At 38.8% G+C, this 26,615-nt stretch overlaps 1 protein-coding gene and 1 pseudogene across 4 annotated transcripts in view; both read right to left on the bottom strand.

The window, feature by feature from the left end:
• LOC149749746 (2'-5'-oligoadenylate synthase-like protein 2) overlaps positions 1-26,615 on the bottom strand; it is a 160,775-nt gene that overhangs the window by 93,748 nt on the left and 40,412 nt on the right. The window lies entirely within an intron of this gene.
• LOC149749747 (calmodulin pseudogene) lies at positions 17,574-25,506 on the bottom strand (annotated as a pseudogene).

Genomic DNA, 26,615 nt, shown 5'->3' with positions numbered 1-26,615 from the left:
AAACTCAAAATGGATTAAAGACCTAAATGTAAGACCAGACACTATAAAACTCTTAGAGGAAAATATAGGCAGAACACTCCATGACATAAATCACAGCAAGATCCTTTTTGACCCACCTCCTAGAGAAATGGAAATAAAAACAACCAAATGGGACCTAATGAAACTTAAAAGCTTTTGCACAGCAAAGGAAACCATAAACAAGACCAAAAGACAACCCTCAGAATGGGAGAAAACATTTGCAAATGAAGCAACTGACAAAGAATTCATCTCCAAAATTTATAAGCAGCTCATGCAGCTCAATAACAAAAAAACAAACAACCCAATCCAAAAATGGGCAGAAGACCTAAATAGACATTTCTCCAAAGAAGATATACAGACTGCCAACAAACACATGAAAGAATGCTCAACATCACTAATCATTAGAGAAATGCAAATCAAAACTACAATGAGATATCATCTCACACCGGTCAGAATGGCCATCATCAAAAAATCTACAAACAATAATTTTCTAGATTACCTGGAGAGGGTGTAGAGAAAAGGGAACCATCTTGCACTGTTAGTGGGAATGTAAATTGATACAGCCACTGTGGAGAACAGTATGGAGGTTCCTTAAAAAACTACAAATAGAACTACCATATGACCCAGCAATCCCACTACTGGGCATATACCCTGAGAAAACCATAATTCAAAAAGAGTCACATACCAAAATGTTCATTGCAGCTCTATTTACAATAGCCCGGAGATGGAAACAACCTAAGTGTCCATCATCGGATGAATGGATAAAGAAGATGTGGCACATATATACAATGGAATATTACTCAGCCATAAAAAGAAACAAAATTGAGCTATTTGTAATGAGGTGGATAGACCTAGAGTCTGTCATACAGAGTGAAGTCAGTCAGAAAGAGAGAGACAAATACTGTATGCTAACACATATATATGGAATTTAAGAAAAAAAAAATGTCATGAAGAACCTAGGGGTAAGACAGGAATAAAGACACAGACCTACTAGAGAATGGACTTGAGGATATGGGGAGGGGGAAGGGTAAGCTGTGACAAACTGAGAGAGGGGCATGGACATATATACACTACCAAACGTAAGGTAGATAGCTAGTGGGAAGCAGCCGCATAGCACAGGGAGATCAGCTCGGTGCTTTGTGACCTCCTGGAGTGGTGGGACAGGGAGGGTGGGAGGGAGGGAGACGCAAGAGGGAAGAGATATGGGAACATATGTATATATATAACTGATTCATTTTGTTGTAAAGCGGAAACTAACACACCATTGTAAAGCAATTATGCTCCAATAAAGATGTTAAAAAAAAAAAAAAAAGAAAACAGATCCTGAATTAAACGCATGTGACTTTGTTGCCTGAGAGAAGGCAGTGCTGATGATTTTACATATATATGAATGTAAACTGAGACTCTAAAGTCTATGCCTGGGACCAGTCCTGGTGCTGCTCTGATTAAGGTTAAATGAGAAATCTCTTTCCCAAAATGGCATCTTTTAACTTTTAATAAAAATTAACTGAAGTGCCTACCATATGTGATGTCCTATACTAAGTATCAGGGATTCAGAGGGAAACACAAATTACCCATAGTCTTTCCATCAAGGGTATACCCTGTCTGAGGGAGGCGGACGTTAAGCATGTTAAGGCACAAATAAAAATCTAATTATAGGTGGCGATTAGGACTCTACTGAAAGGTGCTGGTGGGAAGTGAGGAGCTAGTGAGAACAAAGAAGTGGAAGTACTGTAGCTTGGGGCGGCAGTGTCTCACTCTGTAGCCAAAGCCCCACCTGAATTTTTTCGCCCTCTCATATGATCACCTTAACAAACTATGCAGTGACGTTTGGTGTGTTTTGAAGACATAGCTGGTGTCTTTGTATGCAATGTTTTAATCTGCCGTAGGAGTTTGCCATATCTGTAATCTCCACTACCAGGTCAAAGGTTCCTGACCAGCCTGCTTCAGATACCTTAATCCGAGTGTCTAAAGAGCCGATGAAAATATTTACTTCTTAATTTTGATATATTTATATACAGCAAAACCAAATTAATGTTCTGCTTAGCAAGAAACATCAACTGAAGCATAATTTAAAGTTTATGAGAACTTTTAAATAATGTCCTTGACTACTCAGCTTTAGAATTCGGCACAAATTATATTTTCAAACTCTCATAGCAAATCTAAACTTAATTAAAAGAATATTCTAAGTGTTTTTTAAAGCCAGTGATAACACTATGATGTCCAAATCCTATACCATTAATATGTAAATAACTGTAAATGTAGTCACGTACTTGAAGTATGTTTTCTGTCAAACCCGTTCAGCTGCAACATGCATTTATTGTAGTACAGTGAAATAAGAAAAAAAACGTAATTATTGGTCATTCCCACCACGACAGTAGGAATCAGAGATATGGGAATAATACTGCTCTCTTGTTAATTCATAACACTCAGAAGCCTTATAGCTAAATCCCTGTGTGCCTCTTTTCCTATAACAAAATTTTAGAAAAGGATGATAAAAAGCAAATAAAAAGGGAATACAGTTTTCCCTTAACTTCAATCAAAGTTGGGTAAATGTCAACATTCTGGAAGAATCCAAGAAACACTTGACAATGGCAAAATGATCAAGAGTGACATAATCAACAAAATTCTATTTTTTTTTCTGTTCTGAAGTTTGAGGAGTTGCACTTACTAACAAGATTACACACTCTTTCGTTTTCATTAAAAAAATAAAAATAATCATGGATGATATAGAGGAGAAATTTACAATCTGTGCCTTTTATCCTAAGTTACACAGTTCAAGTTGCAACTGTCAGCTCCAAATATATTTTATAATAAGGGCACAGAGTTAAAATCTTGATGGACAATAATATATCAGGTTGCTATGGACAAAGAATAAGACATTTCCACTATGGCTTCTGGAAACAACCATTATATTGGTGGTCTTCCCTATTCCCCAAGATTAATCAAAAATGACTGTCTTATGTTTGCTTTACACAGGCAGACAAAATCTTTTAATTCATGATTCAATGTTCAAATAATCTAGTTGATTATTTTAATCACATCACACACAGAAGTACTTCAGTCATCCAATATTTTCCAGGAGGCACAGCCTCAAGTGTCATCTCTAATCTTTTTAGAGCACCCTCTTCTGCTGCCGTTCATTAATTAAACAGAGTTTTGCTGATGATTCTTTTGGCTGCTGTTCCCCTAGAAGCTGCCCGATCTCTTGTCATCATATTGTTTCCTTCATCGCAACCACGCTGGTTCATCATCAATTATTTTCCTCCTTCAGAACTATTTTCCTCTCTTTGACGACTTGATAAATCTTTACAACCAAATTCTGCCTCACTTATTCAAATTACTTTTCTTCAAAGGCACTACCGCTCTGTCTTTGTAATCATTTCCTTATTCCCCAAAGGAGTTTAAGACTCCAACATCAACTACAGACATACATAAGTAAGTGCCCAGATTAAAGAGCAAAATTTCAAGCCAGGAGCCAAGTTTGATACTAATATCCGTGTCATTCAGAAAGGGTCAGGAACTGGGGTAGCAATAGTAATCTATTCATTTATTTTCATTCACTCAATGTATTCAGTGCTATAATTCATTCAGAGCTATATTTATTAAGTACCCGTGTTGTGTCACCACTGTTCTGGACACTCTGGTGGGCAAAACCGAAGTGGCATTTTTGGCAGATTGTGTTTCTCAACAGAGTCATACCCACATGTCCCTCTCATCATGTAACTTTGACATTTCCACCATAGAGGGATGAGGGCCTATGTTCTTTCCCCCTGAACGTGGATGCACTTGCAACTATGGCAGAAGTAACGTTATTTGACTCCTGAAGCTAGATTTACAAAGCCACACAGTCTCTGCCTGGTACTTCTGTGACACTCACGAGTGGCAATAAGTTACTATGTAAGTAGTCTGAGTGCTCTGAGGTGGTAGCCATGCCGTAAGGAAACCCAAATAAGCAGCCAGCAAGAAATGAGTACTCCAGTTTTGATTGAGTTCACTACCAAAAGCCATCACCACCTTGCCAGCCACATGAGTGAGCCATCTAGAAAGTGGATCTCAGCCTCAAGTCAAGCATAGAGCAGAACAAGTCATCCCCACAGAGCCCTGCCCGAAATGCAAATTCCATAACTACTGTTGTTTCAGTCACTAAAAACAGTCACTAAGTTTTGGAGTGGTTTGTTACTCAGCAATAGATAACTGCTACATCCCAGACCTCAGAATACTTACAGCCTACAGTGGAAGATACAAAATGTTACCAACTTACATCTCTATGACATACTGTGATATACACCCTGTTGTCATATAGTTCACTCTGTTTGGGTCAGTGGGGTAAGAACAAACACCCTAGGAAGCCACACTTCCAACTGAAACTTCACCTTTGTGTGAAAGAGAAAGAGCTGTTTCTTCCTCATAAACTTCACTGCCATTTTCTGGAACACATGGCATATAAACCCAGGATCATCACGAGCATGAGAGTTATGTTTGCAATTCAGTTACAGCTCTAGCCAAAACCTTGACATTCAGAAGGCTCCACAAAGTCAAAGTCCAGGAAACCAGAAAATAATTTAACCCCTTTAGCCAGAACACTCTTCCTAAACCTTAATATAATCATGGACTATTAATCCCACTGCTGGGAAGCTTTCTTTTTAAACTACCACACCTGGAATCTAATGATAATGATGATGTTCCTACTCTATTGCACCTACTACTGATAATAATACATTTATTGATCGATTACTACTACTAAATATTTTACTAAGCATTGAGTATACATTTTCTCACTTAATCAGCAAGTAACCCTATAAGATAAATGCTAATGTTATCAACGTTTCATGGAAAAGGAAATTGAAGCATAGTAAAGTGAACTCAGTTGCCCAAGGCCACCCAACGTGTGAGCAGTGGTATTGTGTTTGAACTCAGATAGCTTCAACCCACAGCCTGTACTCTTAACCGCTGTGTACACTGTCCTCTTTTGTACTACGGCAATGCCTTTCTCGGTTTACTCATCTTAACTGCCCAATTGATAGCAAGTTCCTGAGGGCAAGAATCAAGTCTTAGTCATATTTTATCTGTATAACCAATAATGAAGTGCCTGGTAAAAGTATGTTTGGTGCTATGTAAATAGACATTACATAAACCCATGATGGGATGAACTGTATAAGTCACTTCTCCTTCCTGGTAATATCCTTAACAGGAAGGTGAGGTGATTACAGTAGGTAGTCAGAAATATCCGTTTCAGCTCTGAAATTCAATTATTCTCTGACCTCTACTACCTTTTTTTAAAAAAAAAAAAAAAAACCCTTCACTCTTAACATTTTTTGAAATTTATTTTATTTATTTTTGGCTGTGTTGGGTCTTCGTTGCTGCGGGCGGGCTTTCCCTAGTTGGGGCGAGTGGGAGTTACTCTGCCTTGCAGTGCATGGGCTCCTCATTGCAGTGGCTTCTCTTGTTGAGAAGCATGGGCTGTAGGTATGTGGGCTTCAGCAGTTGTGGCACGTGGGCTCAGTAGTTGTGGCTCACGGGCTCTAGAGCACAGGCTCCATAGTTGTGGTGCACGGGCTTAGTTGCTCTGCGACACGTGGGATCTTCCCGGACCAGGGATCGAATCCATGTCCCCTGCATGGGTAGGCGGATTCTTAACCACTGCACCACCAGGGAAGTTCTGACCTGTACTACCTCTAAGTGAGGCAGGAACTGAGAATTTTCATTGCCTTACCCCTAGACTAGAAAATAAGATGTTTCATAGGGTTGTACTGAGACTGGCTTCTCCTCTTAGCATTGGGATTTCCTGTGCTACTTTAATGAAAGAGTTCATTCTCTACAGATCCTTGAGAGTCACTCAGTTGAAAGAGTCAGTCACACCTTTGTTCCTAGAGATTGGGGGAGAAACAGAAAATTCCTCAAGGCCCACAGGGCTTGGCAGTTCTTAGGGGAGACAGAGATCAAGGTTGGGATGCCATTATCACTCTTTGGGTCTCTTTGGTCCTCAGGAACGACCCATTCAAGGCCTCCTCATCACAAGGTAAGAGAAATGAGAAGCTGAAGCTCCTTTTGCAAGGTGGCAAAATGAACTCCACATTTTATAGCCTAGTTCTTGGAATTTGATGTATAAATGCTGTGGAATGCTGAGTCGGCTTTAGGAGGGAGATGATCTACCTCTGCTACCTAGTTTAATTTTGCTTTTTGTGGGGGGAGGGGAAGAGGAGGGAGGTATTAAGTTCATTGCCAAGCAAAATTACTCAGCACAACCCTCCCTATTTGAGCTCTCACAAATGAGAGGCATGGATCTCTGCCTCAGATTCTCTGCTCCACTTAGGTGTCAGAGACATCACATCAAAGCCTTTTACTTTTCCTCTCAGAAATGCTTGTATTTTTCCCCTGTGACATCTACTGACTACTCTCTCATATAATTTACCTGGACTTCCTGGGTTGTAATGTTTTACTATTTCCCCAGCAATGACTTTAGAAAAGCATTTTGTTACCTACAGGACACAGTTCATGCCCTCCTTTTCTTACTTATAGTCTTGCCAAGTTGTCTGTAAAATGAGTCATTTCCCTTACTCACTAACATGGTAAAATGAAAGTTGCCATCTTTGGCAGGGAAGGAAGATAGCCTAAATGGGTAGAAACCGTGTTTGACTAAAGCGTTAATATATGGCAGTTTGACACTACAGATATTTAAACATTTTCCCCGTCTGTAACCACAAGTATTATATTACATTCCTATTGGATCTGCCTACAGTAGTACTTGGCTCTCTTTTCTTCATGTGTTAAATATACATTTCCTTTATAGCTAACAGTTTGGTCAACTCCTGGAATTTATATCTCTTCTATGAGCCTCACTGCTCTGTGATTTCCTGGGGACCACTCCTAGACTCATCTTACTACTCATCCTAGTGGACCCTTGTAAATATTGACCCTTGGTATCTGTCATTACAGTGATGATCGACACAAGCAGGCACTTCTGCAGAGCCTGCCAAGACGACTCATTCTCCCAGGGTTACCCAATAGCCTTGCTCACATTGGATGTTGGCCAATTTCCTCCAAATCAATGTGGGAGAGCACCAAACTTCTATTTTTTGTCCCTCCTTTGTTCTTTGACAACAGCATCTAATGACCACACTCTCCCTCCTCTGTTTCCATGGCTAGTAACCCTGAGGTCACTTTGACTCAGATTCTTTCTTTGAGATGAACATTAGTCAGACTGTTAGGAATTCATGTATGTATAGCTTGGCAAAGAGATATATAGAACATTGGAATGACAGTCACACACCGTCCTGGGCTTTTGGTTTCCCTTATTGCTTTCAGTCTGCCTCACTGTGTGGAAACACTGAGCTCCCTGTTTCTTTCTAACCTTCAATGGTTTGGTATCTTTGATTGCTTAGTCTCCTTATAAGACCTGAATCCACAAATCTCCTCTTTTACACCTGTCATGAAGAATTACAGCATTTTTGAAACATGCAAATAGTCTCTTTACTGCTTGGCCTCCTTCCAAACCTCTACCTTCCTTTCTTCCATTTATTCATTAGACATTTATTGAGCACCTATTATGAACTGGTATTGTTCCACATACTGTAGCTAACTTGTTCTACAAAAGAAATGAGATTCCTGGTGCTTATATTTCTGGAAGGCAGGGAAAGGAGGGACCAGAAAAAAGAATAAACTATAAACAAGATAACCATTAAAGAGATGAATTAACTAACAGCAATTATAAGGGGTAAATGTAATAGAGAGTGACTGGGGGCAATAGCACTATCAAAGAAGATTTCCGAGTTCAGATGTAATGATCCTGAGAAGGAAGGGAGGAGTTCCATATTTGAAAGAAGCTAAGATAGTAAATCTTAGAAGTTCTTATCACAAGAAAAAAAAATTGTTTGTAACTGTGTAAGGTGACAGAGGGTAACTAGACTTATTATAGTGATCACTTAGAGGTGTATACAAATACTGAACTACTAGGTCATACACTTGCAACTAACACTGTACGTCAGCTTTACCTCAATAACAAAAGGAGTTAGTCATGCGACCAAAGTTTTACAATAAGAACATATTTCAGGCAAAGGGAACAGCATATTCTGTGATGGGAAAAACTTAGCTAGACAAAAGAACAGAAATAATGCAATAAAAATGGTTGAACCAAGCATAAGAGCAGGAAGGCATTGCATCTCACCCATATTACCAAAGGTTAAACAAAGAATTAGTAACGATAAAGATGACACTGATCATTTACTTCTTCTATTCATTTGTTTCAGTGACACGTGAAGGAACCCAGCTTAACCCATTAGATACTGAACCAAAAATCTGTGAGACTGCAATCAGGCAACCAATTCAGTACATCTGGTTCTATTATGTTACCTCAGCCTGTCCTTCCTTTCCAACTTTCTTTCATAAGAATATATCTTTGAATTCTACAGAAACATGAGTGTGGGATATAGCATAACACCAAATTTTGAGAATTAGGAGATAGAAATATATGCACATGTGTTCCAAGAAACAAGCACAAGACTATTTAGAGTTATGCTATTCATATCAGTCAGACGAACAAATGCCACTTATTCTAAAATGGATTAATTTTAGAATACTTACAGTAGAATAAATTGTGATACATTCATACAATAGAATGAAAATGACCAAGGTAATGCTACAAAAAAGAACATGAATTACTATCACAAATGTTGAGTTGTGTGAAAGAAGATAGACATCAAGGCATACACACTACTACAAATCAGTTTATCTGAAGTTAAAAGTACATTTAAAAACATCATTTTTGTTTGTTTGTTTTTGCGGTACGCGGGCCTCTCACCGCCGCGGCCTCTCCCTCCACGGAGCACAGGCTCTGGACGCGCAGGCTCAGCGGCCATGGCTCACGGGCCCAGCCGCTCTGCGGCACACGGGATCCCCCCGGACCGGGGCACGAACCTGCGCCCCCCGCATCAGCAGACGGACCCCCAACCACTGGGCCACCAGGGAAGCCCTAAAAACATCATTTTTGAATGCATGTGAATGTGTAAAACTATAAAGAAAAGCTAAATTATAATCATGACCCTCAGAAGAAGGGCAGTAGGGAGGGGGGAAGGAATGGAGTCAGAAGTGGGCTGGGCTGCTCAGCAAATCTGGGAAGCAAGCAATTATCCATTTCTTGACCTGAGTGGCATTACATACGTGTCTTTTTTCTTTTTGATAAATCAGTGACCTACATATCTTTTATTATAGACTCATCCTTAAGGATACTAAATTTCACAATAAAAATTGGTTAAAAGTAGAGAATAACATAGTTCCTAGCATACACTAAATATTCCATTCATTTAAAAAGATGGTATTATTAGTTTAGATAAGACATTTCTCCTTACCTGGAGAAGGATTAGGTGAAAAGTTTTCTAAATACCCTCATAGCTCAAAGGAAAAAAAAAACAAACCACCTATTTTAAGAAACAGTTTAGGGACTTCCCTGGTGGCATAGCAGTTAAGAATGTGCCTGCTAATGCAGGGGACATGGGTTCCATCCCTGGTCCAGGAAGATCCCACATGCCGCGGAGCAACTAAGCCCATGCACCACAACTACCGAGCCTGCGCCCTAGAGCCCGTGAGCCACAACTACTGAAGCCCGTGCACCTAGAGCCCGTGCTGCACAACAAGAGAAGCCACCGCAATGAGAAGCACGCACACCGCAATGAAGAGTAGCCCCTGCTCGCTGCAACTAGAGAAAGCCTGTGCGTAGCAAGGAAGACCCAACGCAGCCACACATACATACATAAATACATAAATATACATATATATATATTTATATATATATAAAAGAAAGAAACAGTTTAACCTACTGAGTCTACTAGCCTACTCTGTACACAGTTCCCTCGGTGTAACATGAAATCCAGATTTATGTTTGTACAAACTAACATTTGGAAATAAGCATTAATAAATAAAAAAATATATTCATCATTGCTAGGGTAATTTAGATCTTACTGTGTGTTCCATAGCCATTGAATTTCTATTTTGCCTTTCTTTACATGTGCATAACTAATAGACTCATTGCAATAGTTTTTGTCTGTTTTCCCTGCTACTTTAACAACTGAATGGAGGTAGGGCCCTTTCTTATTTTAATGACTGTAGAATCCTTGGAATCTGCAGTACTATGTGGCACACAGCGGGCAGTGAAGAGTGTTCTGTGGTTCTACTGATTCAAGTTATCCTATCACAGGGCTCACGGTACTTTTAGAAGTGAAAAGTAATACTAGCTGTTAGAACAGATGCACGCAAATTCTCAGTGATGGATAGTAGCTTTACTGGCAGGGTCTGGAACAGTGGTGCTCCTGTGTCACTAGTGATGGGGGCACAATGAGAAATCCTGGCAGAGCCTCCATCACCAGCGACACACAGGAGCACCACCATTCCAGACCCTGCCAGTAAAACTATTATTAACTATTACAGTTTGGTTGAGCCTGCAAAAACTACTCAATTGACTTTTTTCACCCAGCCTTATACACCCTTCCCCACCAGAAAGCAGGTGAAGGAAAGATATTGAATCGGCATTTGAAAGGATTTCACTTCTCTCCTTTCCAAGCCACCCTTCAGTGTGACCAATATCAGTGATTACTTTATGTTATGAAACTAGAGAGTAAACATTTAATTTATGTTTTTGTTTGGTTGTGAAGACGTAGATGTACACACACACACATACACACACACAAAGAGAAAGAGAAAGAGAGAGCGAGAGAGTACTTGCAAGAGTGTTTTAGAGAATGTCTCAAAACATTCAACATTCAAAACAGAGAACAGTTCTGCTGGAAGATTAATATTCATTCTCACATAGTGCTGGGTAAGTTTGAAATTAAAACCTCAATTCCTTGATTCATATCAATAAAGGGATATTTCCAAGAACCTCTTTTTCACATCAAAACCTTAATTTGTCAAAGCAAACAATGTCCTTCTTTTTGCAAATGCTTATTACCTTTTCAGACTATTCCTAAACTGCACGTTCTTTCTTATTAAAATTCAGCTACAGATATGTTGGCCATTCAAGACAGATGCTGACATTTTAAATTTTCTAATAGGTTACCTTCAAGTGCTGAGTGATCACCAAGAACTGGAAATGGTGGATAATCTGCCTCTGTGATTCCAGACTAGAGCTCACAGAACCTTTGGGTAATCAACATATAGAACAGCATCACAGCACTGGGGTGGTTTAAACATGGACAAACTGGCATAGGTAATGTGGTTGAGAATCAAATCACTGAAGTACTGAAGATTAAACAGAATTAATGAATATTATGCTGCAGTCTCCATAGATGAGCCAACAAATATGCAGCAAAATCCTGAACTGCAGCCTTGAAATAAGGAGCTTAATGTAATTCCATGTTTATTGGTTTGCCTAGAAACTAACTTAGAAGGGGGTTGGGCAGGCAGGACTACAAAACGTGAAGGGTTCATAGGTTTAATAAGGAAATTATTAACTCTGAACTGCGTGGCGATGTGAGATATAAGTTCTCCAGTGGTCTCCTCTTCCACAAGCCCCTTAATATATTAGAAGGCAAGGTTAGAGGGCATGCAGAGAGGCTGCTATACAGTGACAGAGCAGTGGTTAGGGCTCCAGACAATCATGGACAGCAAACGTCATCATATTCAAACCTGCCGTCATTGCAACCAGAGATTATCTCCCCTTCTTGACAAACTGCATCTGTGGGTAAAGCTTGCTTATTGATTTTTCCTAAAATATCTTTCTCGAAACATACCGCTTAGGACTTGGTTATTACATGAGAAATTTCACCAGTTAATTAGATTACTAAGGATGCTAAACATTTAAAAAAGGACAGGTAGGGGATGGGAGAGAGGGTTAGAAGACAGTTGAATAGCTCTTATGATAAGAAAATTAACAGGCTGTGAAATGGGGCATGCGACTTCATTCAAAAGCCTTTTGGAAGAGGAGGGATTAGTTTTTAAGTTTTAATTGCAAACCACTAATGCCTTAAGGAGTCACTGATATCACTCATGTCAGAATCCCTGTCGTTAGTTCAGCTTCTTGTATTTATTCAGATATAGAAACTGAAGAGCTGATGCCCAGGTGGCAATTGAAGAGGTATCATTTTAGCATTTCCTCTAAAACCATTAAGTAAATAGCCCTCTCACTTTTAGCACAGTGCACACGCAGTGCACATGCAGTGCACACACAGGAGACATCGTGCTTTAGCATCTTAGCTTGAAAGAGCTGCTCAGGGAGGACATATTTTCTCCTAATTATTCTTGACAGGAATTGGGTCAGATTAATTAGTTTAAAATTCACCTGAACAACAGCGTCTTTGCTAATTACTTCAGGGCATATACATCATTCATTTACAACAGGGAAAAAAGGAAAAGACTAGGGGAGAATTCAAACCCTGACCCCTTTGGTGGACAATGCATAAAAAGAGGTCCCTTTGTGACCTAAAAGGGGACATAGGGAGCAGAGAGTACCTGGAGCCTTTACTTCAGAACGAGGATAAATGTTTCTTTATATAAATATCCCTATTTATATATTTATGTGTTTTAAAGTATCCATATTTAAATTATTTTTAAAGATACATTTGAAACTAGTTTAGAACATATATGTCAGAGTAAGACAGTGAGTGGTTAAGAACATGAATTTTAGAGAAAAGATTTTCCCAGCTCAACCTCTTGCAAGCTTTGCGACCTTGGGCAATGTACATACCTCTTGAAGGTTCAGGTTGTCCTTGTTAAACTAATAATAGCATTTAGCACCTACCTTACGGCTTGTTGTAAGAATTAAAATATGAGATATGTAAACCACAGCATGTGACAAAGAGTAAGTAATATTTGTTAGGTATTATCATTTCTACAGAAACATAGGAAATTAAATAAATGTTTGCCTAGACACTTTGAAGCTAGTCCTAAAAATTACCTTTAAAATGAATTATACCTGTTGGCTTGAACTGCATTAGAAAAGCCCCTTTAAATTTAGGTTCAAATTTCTACAGGGAAAGATGGATTAAAATATTTCAGTAGACTAAATATACATTGATATTAAGCAAAAGTCAAAACTGTCCAGGGGCTCTCAGGCTGATAGGAGAGTGTTAGTGCGTATGACTTGTCCAGGCCCTACTCAGGTCTCTGAAAGCATTTCGAAACCATTGATTTGTCAGAGAAGCCCAAAGGAAGATTTTTTATATGAAATCTCCTAATATTTAAATGCTTGCTCAGAGGTTTTTTAATAATCATATGAGACAAACTTATTCTCACATCGGTTTTTATTAACTGAAGAATTCTAGGGTAAATTACGGATTTGGGAACTCATAATCCAGCATTTAGATACATATAAACTGAAGACTAATTTTGCTGAGAAAACAAACTAGGTTCAGCCTCTGTTACAAAGGATCGTTTTGATTTCCTTTTCAAATACTAGAATATATTTACAGCTTAAAAATTAGATGGAATAGAAGCCATTAAAATTGATGACATTGAAGGAAGGAAATAGTAGAAATATTTTCCAAATGCAGACCCAAGTTGAAAATACAACTTGTAACACCATCTGCATCAGCGCCATCTATTTTGTTGCCTAACACATATGTTAACATCATTGTCACTACTTTAATTTACACATCTCTCTTGAAAAACAGCTGGATACTGAAGAGAATGCACGCCTCACCAGGCATGTGAGGCAGAAGTCTGGATGGTGCTAATCACATGTGGCCAAGAAGACGCTTTCTTACTTTCCATGAAGGAACTGTGTGTCTTAACACTATCATTAATCTACAAGGACAAAATGTGAATAGGATCCTTTGACTATTTTAGGGTGAAACTCAGCTATTACAGTGAAAAAAAAAGGAAATAAATGTGCTTAGGGTGGGGTGGGAAAAAGAATGCAACTATCTTAAATTGCCAAATGGCTGATTGGAATAATCATCAGGTACTGGCCATTCCTGGTGTTGTGTCTTCTCTTCTCCAGAGTAACAAACGCTCGTGAGATACTGAGTCTGAGGAGGTCACAGATGCCCACATTTCTCCTCATTGAGGAGGTAGCTGAGTTGGTTGGATGTGAATAAAATGCTCAGAAACAGAATAATTAAAACAATAACAAGACTTCCCTGGTGGTGCAGTGGTTAAGAATCCACCTGCCAATGCAGGGGACAGGGGTTCGAGCCCTGGTCCGGGAAGATCCCACATGTCGCAGAGCAACTAAGCCCGTACACCACAACTACTGAGCCTGCGCTCTAGAGCCCGCGAGCCACAACTACTGAAGCCCACAAGCCTGAAGCCCGTGCTCCACAACAAGAGAAGCCACCGCAATGAGAAGCCCACGCACGGCAGCGAAGAGTAACCCTGGCTCGCCACAACTAGAGAAAGCCCGCGTGCAGCAACTCAGACCCAACACAGCCAAAGATAAATAGCTAAATTAATTAATTTTAAAAAATAAAATAAAATAACAACAGGCGCCCTATTATCTTTGCGGAAATGAAAGAGGCAAACAGATTTTCGCTCATTCTGTTTCTGTTTCTCAGGGGTAAATAAGTGGTAGCTGGCTTTGGGTAAGAGCTAGCTTTCCAGAGTGAGGAGGCTCACCCGAGAAAAGGCTAAGCTTTTCAGTAAAAAGGAGATTTAAGCTTCTTTTACTTCACAGCCTAATGTTTTTGTTAAACTCTATTACAGTACCTAGGTCCCCAAATAATTTTGGGTTGAGTTATAGGAGCAGAAGGGGTAATAGGTCAAGAGTTATGAGGGTGTTTTCTCATGTAAATGGTGGTTTGATATTGTTGGTATGATACATATATTTACCTCGTTGTGTTATGATTAATACAGAGAGAGTGTATAGGGCGGTAATAGTGTCTTAGCCCCTGTGAGGATAATGGTGATATTGGACTAGAAGAAAGATATTACTACAAATAGTTCTCTGATTAAGTTGATTGTTGGGGGCAGGGCTAGGTCTGTAAGATTTACTAGTAGTCATCATGTTGCCATTAGTGGAAGAAATGTTTGCAGACCACGGACTAAAATTATGTTTCAGCTATGAACACGCTGATAATTTGAATTTGCCAGGCAAAATAATATAGACGATGTGAGGCTGTGGGTGATTATTAGGGCCCTAGTTCCTATGGAACTTGAAGGTGTTTGGGTAAGAAGAGCTACTATGACAAGTGACACGTGCTTAACGGAGGCGCATGTGATGAGCTAGTTTAAGTCTGTTTTGTGCAAGCAGATTGAGCTCATTATAATTACTCCTTAGAAGGACAATATAAGGAATGGGTACCCTACATACTTTGCTATGGGTTTCAGGATTATTGTGATTCGTAGCCACCATGTTTGCGTTGTAGGGCTGCAAGAATCATAGATCAGGCGATAAGGGCTTCTACGTGCATTTTTGGCATCATAGGTGTAACTCATAAAGGGGTATTTTTACTATAAAAGCCACTTTACACACTAATCGTGTGAAAATATGGGATCAAAAGTTAGATATTGTTTGGGCTCAGTACTGCATTGTTAAAAAGTTTAGCGAGCCTGTAGTATTTTGGATAGACATTAGTGCAACTAGAAGTGGAAGGGATGCCACTAGTGAGTAAAATAAAAAAGTAGAGTCCTGCATTAAGCCGTTCTGTTTGGTTTCCTCATCAAGTAATAAAAACTAATGTTGGGACTTGTGTTGCTTCAAATCAGCTGTAGAATGGAATCATTTCCATGGCCTTGAATGTTAAGATTAAGAATATATGTAGTATGATTAATATAGTAATAGACAGTTTGTTTGCTTTTTTCCCAAGCCAGTGATTCTTTAGGTAGCTGGAATTGCCTAGCTCTGAGTGTTAGTGGTAAGAGTCATGCCGTTCGAGTTGGTAAAGGTGCTGACAGAGGGTCAGAGAAGATTAAAGTTAAGGCTGCTGTTAGAAAGGTAAAGACTAACAAAACTAATTAGTATGCTGTAGGTTGTGGTGTGAATTCAAATTATATTGCTTTTCGATAAACGTGTTAGTGGCATGAATATAATAGTTAGAACAGTAATTTTAACACTGGAGAAGGTTTGTATTTCGATGCAATCAGTGCCATAGGTGTTTGATAATATTCCTAGCAGGGATAACCTAGCGCAGCTTTTCAGGTTATGAATATTAGTCAGATGACGAGTATTATGCTAGCTAGAGTGAAATGGACATTTAGAATTATTAGGGTTGCTATAATGAATAATGATAATATTATTTCTTCCTGACATAGCAGAGAAGATATTAAGTGAGATCAATAAATTAATAGCCCTATAAGGGAAACTGTGAATGCTGGAATAATATTTATGTAGACAAAAGATACTCAGTAATTATGAGTTTAATCATAGTTTAACGAGACAAAATCATTTGTTTTCATTTAAACTAATTATCATATTTGTGTCATTCTGATCCCTTTTGAGTTCACTCACAGGCTATACTTACTGCTAGTAGTGAGATCAGGATTAGTGCTATGATGAGTATTGTTTTTAGGTTGCTAGTTTGGACTGCTCAGGGCAGGGGCCGAAGGGGGGCAATTTCTCTCGATCAAGGGGAGAAATGTAACGGCTACCAGGAAAATCTTTATGGAAAATCCTATGGGGTCAAATCCGCGTTTGTAAGGACTTGATTCTTCTGTATCTGTCTTTAGTCGGGGAAGTCAGAATTCGCTAAGTACAAGTAGTGAAGCTAGTACTATGTTTGTGGTTAATGCTATAAGCTTTATTATTCTTTTCAGATTGTACTAATTGACTGGAAGACAACTAATTGATACTAAAAGAACACACCCTCAACTCCATTTCACTGTACAGTAGAAACTAACACAACATTGTAAAACAACTCTACCCCAATAAAAGAAAAAACAGAATAGACCCTCATCAATAAATGGGGATGTATAGAAACAGCCATACTATGTCTACAAAGTGTATCAGGCAGTGGCTTCAAATCTGAAATGATTTGAAACTGTAGTTGGCACAGGCAGCAGACAATGAGGAAAAGTAGAGCCAACGATCACGTGTAGGCCATGGAAACCTTTGGTTATGAAGACTGTTGACCTGTGTACTCCATCTGAGATTGTAAAAGCTGTTTCATAATATTCTGAGGCTTGCAGTAGTGTAAAGTAAACTAGGGAGATTGTAATCAAAAGAGCTTGAGGAATATGCTTACAATTTCCTTCTATCAAGCTGTCGTGAGCTTGGGTAATAGGTACTCCAGAGGCCAGTAAGACAGGTGTTGAAAAGTGGTACTTCTAATGGATTTAGGGGGTGAATGCCTGTTGGTGGTTAGCAACCACCTAGTTCAAGTGTAAGGGCAAGACTTGAGTGATGAAAACCTCAGAAGAAGCCTATAAAAAAGAGAACCTCTGAAATAATAAACAGAATTATGCCATATCAACATCCTTTTTGAATGAAACTGGTGTGTGATGGCCTTGAAAAGTGCTTTCCCTGGTGATGTCTCATCATCATTGACATATTGTTAACATACTAGTTAATCAGCCCGAGGATAATAAAAAAGTTGAGTTAAAATGGAATCATATGACTAGATGGGATGCTAAGAGAAGGGCTAAGAGGGCTCCTGTAAGAGGTCAGGGACGAGGATTTACTACATGATACGCATGGGTTTGGTGAGTCATTAGGTGTCATTGTGTAGGTAGAGGCTCATTCACAGGGTGAGCACGTAAGCTTGAATAAGGGCTACTGCATATTCGAGAAAAGTGAGAAGAACAAGACTAATAAATATAATGAGGGCTGTGGGAGGATTCATGCTTAATAGGGAAAGGGATGCTCCTCTGATTAGGTGAATTAACAGGTGACCGGCTGTGATACTGTCTGTTAGTCATAGGGCTAGGGCTATTGGTTGGATAAATAAGCTAATAGTTTCAATAATTACTAGCATAGGGATAAGAGGGATTGGTGCCCCGGGTGATAGAAAGCGGCCTACAGATGCTTTTGCTTTATGGCAGAAGCCAGTGATCACAGTGCCTTCTCATAAAGGGACCACTGTGCCTAAGGTTATTGAAAGTTGCGTAGGGGCGCAAATGAGTTCAGTAAGAGGCCTAGTAAGTTTGTTGGCCAATGAATAAGGGACATAAGGATTAATGTTCTGGTTTGTCCTTTATAGTTCTGGATGTTCATTATTTGTTCTGACATAAGCTGAAGAAGTCATTGTTAAAGAGAAATTATGTGGTTATTAATCAGTCGGTTGAGTGCGGGGGAAAAATACCTGGAAACATAATAATTAAAAATAACAACAGTCAGCCCTAGTATCGTTGGGGTAATAAAAGAAGCAAATAGATTTTTATTCATTCTGTTTTTGTTTCTCAAGGGTTAAATAAGAGGTAGCTTTTTTTCTCGGTGAGAGCTAGCTTTCTAGAATGGAAAAGCTCAAAGAGAAGAAAGCTAGCTTTATCAATATCAGTATCAATATCAATACTTTGTACATAATCTTTGTATTTCTTGTATCAACCATCTGTAACTGATATTATCATTGCCACTGGCAGGGCCAGCACATCAAGGAGTCAAGATGTGGGGTCTGGGTGAAAAAGATACAGATGAAAATCTTTAACATAGACCATCTGAGATCTTTGCCTACCTCATAAAACTGTTTCAGCATTAAATTTTACATAAGAAATATTTTAGCAATGTCTTGATATATAGTTACTCTAAAATAATAGAGGATGTTATTGTTGGTATGGTTGTGGCTTTTATCTTTATCAAATAAAACCCGGTCCTAAATTTAAAGAGGTTCCAATTGAAATAGAGAACATTAACATGGAATGCAAGCAAATGAGAACCAGAAAAAAAAATATCATGAATAAAATTTCATTGTAGGATTTGACTACATTATTGATTGTTTTTATCATTATGAAATATGAACACCTGCTCTTTCGTGAATGTCAACTCTGGGCTGAACTGTGTTAGGCGCTTTACATACACAATCTCATTTAACCTCACTTAATCACTCTAAGGTAGGTATTACTATAATCGTCGTTGTAAATATGAGGAAATTGAGCTTAAATGAAGTTCAGTATTTTTCTCAAAGTCCCCCGGATGGTGGTGATGCTGAAGCTATGACAGCAGGTATTGATCTCAAGCAGGTAGCAGGGTGTAAGGACTTCCCTCCTTCTGCCCCACTGGACCCCGCAGTACACCATCTAAATTTGTTTGGGCATATTTACACCATCTCTCTACTGTTATGTGTTTGCAAGAAACGATGGAGGTGGAGTGGCAGCTCATGTGATGGAAAGCGTAGAAAAAACTCAGTTCCACGTTTAGCCCCATGGATGTGGACCACCACTAGGGGTCAGGCTAATATTCAGGCATATTTCAGTATTTTTTGGCATAACCATAATGCACAAAACACAAAGCAGCACCTTAATTTGCTCCCCAATATCCAAATGTAAAACAGAACAGCTCTTTGGAAAAGTATTTGGTAGTTTCTTAGAAATTTCGACATAAACTTAACACACAACCCATTCTTTTTATTGCTGAATTGTATAATATATCCATTCATAAGTTGATAAGACGAAAAGCTCCAAAAAAATTAGAGATAAGAGCAGGCCAAGGGTGAGATAAGACTTTGACTCACGCTGTTTCCTTCCTAAAACATTCACCCCTACCCATATCCTGCTGTAGCAACCTCCTCCATCCCTTCTAACTACTTGTAAAAGATTTTGTCTCTGCTTCATGTCTCTTCATCCTCATATCATATTCAACCCTCAACCCACTGCAATCTGGCTTCAGCCCACATTATTCTACTGAAACTATTCTTGCCAACTTTGTTATGACCTCCTTTTTGTTACATGTAGTAGGTGTATTCCAGCCTTTATCTTTACTCCCTGTCTCAACACTTCTGGCCCTGTCGATGATTCCTTCTCTTATACTGATTCTCTTTCCATGTAATTAGTGATATTTTATACTTTTAATTTTCCTTCCACACCTATGGTTACTTCTTCACCAGCCTTCTTTCCGGGTTCCTCCTCCTCTGTCCATCTTTTATGTGCTGATACTACTTAGGCTCCTATGCAAGATCTACTTTTCCTTTTACTTGAAAGTGGGGTCAGAGGATCATCTGCATCAAAATCATGGAACTCTATTTGTCAAGCGTGTAGATTTGTGAGCTACATCCTATAACTACTCAGTAAGACTCTGGAGTTGGTGCCCAGGATTCTGAATTTTATCACACCTCCTGGGTAATTCATCTGACCCCAAAGTTTGAGAATCTCTTCAACATCTTCCTTGGGTAATATCATCCATTCCTAAATGCTCAATTACCATCCACCTGATAAAAGTTCTAAACTTTATATCTCTAGGTCACATCTCATTCCTGAGCTTCAAAATCCACAGGCCCAAATTTCTGCTAGCCATTTCATTTAGAGTCCTACAGAAACATAAAACTTTCTATGCCCCCAAATGATCTCACTACCTTCACTTGCAAACTTCTGTGTTTTCTATCTTTGGAAGTGGAACCAGCCACCACTGCTGCAGATTCCAGAAATCTAATTAGCTTCCCTGACCTCATATTCTCACCCTCCTCTACTTCCAAACAGCTGTGAAGCTCTCTCAATTTAATCTTCTAAAAAATGATGATTCCAGCTACTTCTCTCCATCAACACTTAGTGCTATTCTAGTTGAGGCCAGCATCATGTATCATCTGGAACCACTGTAGCAGATTCCAAAAGAGTCCCTCAGCCTCTAGACTTAGGCTCTCACCTAACCGTGATCTTTTCTTTACACTGAAATGACTTTTCTAAAATGTGAACCTGACCAGGCAGCTTCCTTATTTAAAACCTTACTACAGAATCCCAATGCTCTTAGAAGGATGTTCATGCTTCCATGGTACAACCTCAGCTTACTGCCTCAGTCTTATTTATTATCCCCAGTCCCTGTTTTATCTTTTAAGAATTCTAACTTTTAGTTAAATTTAACTTCTCTTCGAAGAACACCACATCCTCTTTTGTCTCCATACTTTCACATATTATGCTCACTGTGACTGAAAGATTCTTCTCCATCTCTTTGCTTGGCTGAATTCTACTAATACTTCAGGTATCACCTTCCATATCACTTTCCCTGGGAACTCTCTCTGACCAGCCCCCCCACCAAATTCAAATAAGAGGATCCTGCAGTGTGTGATTATAATACGCTGTACCAACCCCATCATAGCACTTATTATCGTGCATTTTAAGCTTCAGTTTACTTAACCTTTCCTGCACTAGACTATAAGTCTAATGGAGGCTGGAACCACGTGACCACAGCTTGGAATGTGCCACTATATATCTACTGAATGATTCAACAGGTGAATGACTTTTTAAAAAATAACCACAATCTAAAAAAAAGTGTTACAATCTTATATTTTCAGCTTTCATATAATCGAATTAAAATCAAGACTGGGAAATTACATTCTAGATCTTTAAATGATAATATGAACATTATTTTAATATAATATTTGAAGTTTTAAGAATACATAAGTATAAATTTATTAATATTTTAGGGAAAAGTATTAGACAGTGTTCACAATTCATAATTTCAGAGCCACCTCAGAATGAGCCATAATAAATTATATAAAATTCTTTTCACATATTTGGATATAAGAAATACCACTATAAGTTTTAAGCTATTTAATATTGTATTCCTATTTAATAGTACCACAAATTGAATAAAGTTCTTATTTAAATAGACATGAAAAAGAGTCTTGTTCAAGGTCTTTTATCCCTGTTTATTCACTTTCTCTGAATGAATGGAATTTGAAAAGCTATAATATACATTCCCTTATTTGAAAACATATTTTCCTCCTCTAAAACTCATTTTTTTACTCTGTAGATTTCAGGATGACCTCTTCACTGGCAATTTCAAGGTACTTCACTTACTTTTGCATGTGGGCTTTTTAAATAGAACCTGACCGCTTTGAACTTTTGTATTTGAAATCCAGAAAGCAAATTCTCCTAGGGTTCCACATTAGGATTCTTCAGCTAGAAGCTAAGACTGGATATGCATAAAATCAAATATTCAAGCCCTAGAAGTCTGTTCTCATGCCTCCTCACTCAGTGGCCATTCCATAGCAAACTCAGCTCTGGACAGCTCCCTCAGAAATTCACCAAGGTGGGGGAATTCATCATAGATCCAATTCAAGGTGTTGTCACATTGCCACCTCATGACAAATCAGAGCTATGCAACTTCAGAGGACATTGGTATATCCACTGGGATACAGAAATTGATAACAGAGCTGGAAGGTTAATTTTTGCCTTCATATAAATGCTAAACAATTTTTAAAAATGCAAATAATGGAGTTTGGAAGACTGGTTCCTTCACTTACTAGTTGTGTGACCCTAAAGCAAGTAAGATAATGTTTTTCAATGAGCATATATCAAATTAAAAATAAAGTGTGGCTTAAGTATACCACAAATGACATCACACAGGTCCGAAATTGAGTTCTTTTCAAGGGCTGGTTTGTGAATTACATAAGAATATGAGATATAACTCAATATACTAGCATACTCCCTGGTACTGTACACCATTCTGGTTAGCACCAATGGCTCCCAATGACAGGACACCGCACTGCCTGGAAGAAAGTGTCATGATATCAAACAATAGGGCAGAACTCCACCAAGTAATACTGAATACTTTTATTAGGGAAACAGAAAAAGAAAAGAAAATATGAAATAGTGGCAGTTTCTTTGCACAAAAGCTGAGTAAAACTTGTTACCCTCAGGGTAGAAAAGTTTCTTCAATTGGGAAATCATACCCTGAGCTGAGAGTTTGGAACATTTGTTCACAAACCTATTAACTTTCCTATAGCTTCACATTAAACATCGCAACTAGTTTATTCCCATCTGGGCCAGTAGGCCAAATTCTACCCTGAATTTTTCATTCCTATGTTCCCTGTGGCTGTTATTACTGATCTGCACGCTCTTTCTCAACAAAAAGTGGCTTTACTCCTCCCTTTCTAATTTTCAGAAACATCTTTGTCATCCTTATGACCTTTCAGTGAGGGACATTCAGCATAAAGGGGAAAAAATATGTAAAAGCATCTTTGTGATGGTTGGCAGAAGATGTAAGAGCTGATATCTATGCCCTTGGGTGATTATGTACCCACTGGGGCTCCAGGTTTCTCATCTGCTCACCTGTGAAATCAGGAGAGTGATCATAAATACTATTATAAGTTTTTGTTTCTCTAACAAAGTAACTTTCATATACATTATCTCATTTAATCCTTATAACATCCTTATATCCCTATGAGGCAGATAACACACCCAGCAACATTTCATAATGGTATTATACAAATCCGCAGAGGTGAATATGAATCACTGCGCCAGTCAAAAACTCTCATTTAAGGCTGGAGGGAAGATTACTTGTTAACATGCAACAAATATTTCCTGAGCACCTACTGTGTGTTTACCACTGTATCTACACAATAAGGATGGAGTAATGAACAAGTTAGAACACACCCCTGTCCTTAGCAAGCTTACATACGAGAGTGGAGAAAGACTATAAAGTAGGAAACCAGATAATAAACTAGATGATTTAGAGAGGGACATAGCACCGTGAAGATAATAAAGCAATATACAACTTGGAATGGATTTGAGGCAAATTGTGCCAGAAGCAGATTTTCTTTAAGTGGCTAAAACAAAGTTTAAAAAGCAAGTAACAATAAAAGAAAATGTTTCCGGTACAGGACCAGCAGTACAAAAAAATAGTGTACGAGTACCTGGATAAAACACCCGTTTTGCAATAGTGCAACTTTTAAGTACATATTGTTGACTGTCCACAGTCCATGCAGAGTTACAACTCCACTCTTCAACAACAACATGTTGACAGTTCCTAAAGAAAACTACTTAAAAAAAAGGCATAACCCAGATGTTCCCTCATTTGACCAACTCCATCTAAGTTTAGATGTGCAGAAGGGCTTATTAGATATATCCAGAGTAAGCCACATGCAGCATGTTACTTGATCAATTTTTCTAAAATAAGGTTTCAGGACAATGACAGTAAGATAAGGGAAGAAAACATGGAGGAATGAAGTCCTAATTACTATACACGCATATTTTTTGACAATAGGGGGAAACCTTTTACAGATAAGTTACAAACAAAGAAAAGTCAAATAAACGATTTTGTACAAGAAATTTAACACGTTCTGTACAATGTGTTCACTTTGCTGTCATCTGTACAAACTCTTCTTAGTTTACTTGGCCATCACCGTCAATATCTGCTTCCCTGACATTTCATCAACCTCTTCATCTGTTAACTTCTCTCCAAGGTTTGTCATCACATGGCGGAGCTCTGCTGCACTAATATAGCCATTACCATCCTCATCAAACACAAGGAATGCTTCTCTAAGTTCTTCTTCACTGTCTGTGTCCTTCATTTTTCTTGCCATCATTGTCAGAAATTCCGGGAAGTCAATTGTGCCGTTACCATCAGCATCCACCTCATTAATCATGTCCTGTAACTGCTTCTGTGGGATTCTGCGCAACAGACCTCATTACAGTTCCCAACTCCTTTGTTGTTATAGTTCCATCACCATCCTTGTCAAATAGTGAGAAAGCTTCTTTGAATTCTGCAATCTGCTCTTCAGTCAGCTGGTCAGCCATGCTGCAAGCGCTACCGGTCTCCGGGACTCGACTACTCAAGCACTCAGCTCGCTTGCTCCACTCGGACTAATTCTGTTCTGCTACTTTAATAGACTTATTTTATGCCTAACAGAAACTCAATACATGGTTGATGAGTAAATCTCCAATCAGAATTCATCCCTCCATTACCTCTATGCCTAAGGAACAGAGTCTGAATCTGTTGTAACAATACTCCCTGTGTGGAAGTCTGGAAAGAAAGTAGAAAGATTTTTGACAAGGACAAAGAAACAGATTTGAGAGATTCCAGAGAAAGAAGCAAGGACCACGATGATGAGGGGGAGGTGAAATTTTGGGGGGATTCTGGGTGGGTGCAATGAGGAAGGAGGAAAGTTCCAGAATGATGGCCAGGTTTGGCGTGAATAAATGGCTAAACTATCAGTTCTCCCAAAAGAGGGTTACCTGATTTATAATGTTTGACACATCCCTTATCACACAAAAGTGCTCGATTGCTTGAATTGTTTTGAATAGTATGTTTTCATTAGTGCTAATAATGAAAACATAATTAAAAGCATGTTTGTAGTGAGAGGCAATAAGTTCATTCTTGCACATGACAAATTTAAAGTTCTTATGGGACCACTAAGCAAAGAGGTCCCATTGCTTGCTGGATATATACGAATGGAGCAGATGGGAAATAGGGTCTAGATTTGTAGATGTGATGCTGATGAGGTTATTGAAAGCAACACAGTATAAAGAGAATACATAACCTGAGAAGAGAAGGAGTCAGACATTGGAATATCAACATTTAGTGAAGCGATAGGTAACTATGATGAGAGAGGGGTGGAATAGCCAAAGGTGTAGGAGAAAGACCAGGGCAAACTGGTTTCACAGAATTCAAGGTGGAAAAAAAATCATGTAGAAGAGAGTACTCAACTGTGCATTTCACTGGATATAAATTTTATATCAACTTAAAAAACCACTTACCCTCAGACATCCTTTACTAATTTGTTTTGGCCTAGATTGTTTTGCTTCTAAAGATTCACTGCCTCTGTTGGTATGTTGAAACAGCAGCCTCCAGTGGTTATGGTCATGGAGAACTACGATTTATGGACTAGGTATGGTTTTCTCACATAGTACATGCTCAACAAAGTGAGTTGAACTAAATTAATTGTTCTTCAGTCACAACGAAACAAATGCTTTGCGTGACGCTCTCTTAGGGCAAAGAACATTGGCTTAAAGTGAAGATCCTGGGATTATGCTGGTAAAACAGTCAAGACTGTTTGCTTGAAATACTGATCCATGGTCCAATCGTTGTTTGCTGGCTGCTGTGGCAATCTGAAGCTCACAAGATCAGCATCTTTGCTCTCCCTTCCCCTCAATTTTTGGTTGTTATGGGAGGGACAGCAAGCCAATAGTTATGCTTAGCTCTGAGTATATGATCAATTATTTCTTTCTTCATAGTATGCTTTCTTAAAAAGCCAAAAAGTGCATTTTTACCCTAACAAGCCTTTTAAAAGTTGCTCATAGTGTGCCACTGACAACAATAGTCCTAAATTTCAATTTCTACTCCACCTCTCAGACTTGCTTTATCTTTTTTAGATCTTTTCTTCTCATCTGACGAGAACATGTTTTTCCAGACCTCAAGAATCTTGAGAACTCCACTGAGTCCACAACACCAGGCACTGGGGTCTTGCAGAGGCGCACAGTTACTAAACAGTTGTTGACCCTTCCTTATAGCTCTCTATCACTTTCTTGTTTCCACTCGTCCGACTTCGGAGCTCTCTTGAAAGCCCATCTCCCTTAAGCTACATTAAGCCCCTCTCAATTCCACCCAACATTTTTCAATGGCTCCCTGCTTCCTTAATCTCTACTTCCCATCTATTCCCCTGGTAAAATTTAGCTTCTCTAAATTCTTCACTTATGTTTTGCATTGACATGCCTTATGTCCAGTCATTTCAGTGAAAGGAAATATCCTAAAAGGGAAGGATTCACCAAGAAGAATGAGGACCATTGATGGATTATACTTTTGCGTGTGTCTTTGAAATTCCAAATTCATCTTCATTTTCAGCACGTGGTTATATCATATGATGAAG

The sequence above is a fragment of the Delphinapterus leucas genome, chromosome 3 (genome assembly GCF_059928025.1).
Source record: "Delphinapterus leucas isolate spDelLeu-1000000601 "Yukka" chromosome 3, BTC_Dleu_Yukka2, whole genome shotgun sequence".
In the NCBI taxonomy this organism is placed as follows: Eukaryota; Metazoa; Chordata; class Mammalia; order Artiodactyla; family Monodontidae; genus Delphinapterus; species Delphinapterus leucas.
The sequence above is the reverse complement of the archived record's forward strand: the minus strand, read 5'-3'. Positions and strand labels throughout refer to the sequence as shown.